The sequence below is a fragment of the Pygoscelis adeliae genome, unplaced genomic scaffold, assembly GCF_000699105.1.
Source record: "Pygoscelis adeliae isolate BGI_AS28 unplaced genomic scaffold, ASM69910v1 Scaffold632, whole genome shotgun sequence".
Classification (NCBI taxonomy): Eukaryota; Metazoa; Chordata; class Aves; order Sphenisciformes; family Spheniscidae; genus Pygoscelis; species Pygoscelis adeliae.
Window position 1 is genome coordinate 379,667 of NW_008824227.1, and position 412 is coordinate 380,078.

Here is a 412-nt window from a genome sequence, read left to right on the forward strand (position 1 = left end):
AAGGCTCCGGGTGTTAAAAAAATGGCCATATTGTCAGTACGGGGGTCTGTCCGGGTTATTTTCAAGGCAGCCATCTGGAGCAAGGCAGTTGCTTATCTCCCACGGAAGGGCAGTGCAGGACCTCTCTGAAGCCACCTGCACAGCGAGCGATTGTGTTGGAGAATTCTGCAGTCTAGGTGGGATTTTAAAAGGTGGGGAAGGAAATAAAAGTGTGGTGCCTAACAAGGAAGAAGAGAAGCCAAAGAATTTTAGACCAACCTAACTTCAATTCCTGGAAAAAACCAACTGGCACAGAACCGGCAGTGGGAATCACGTCACATGTCCCCAGTTTTCTTAACTGAGCAAGTGCTGTGCATAGGGAAAAAGCAAAAGATGTGCTAATGTGGACCTTTTGTTTCAAATGCCAGTTTCA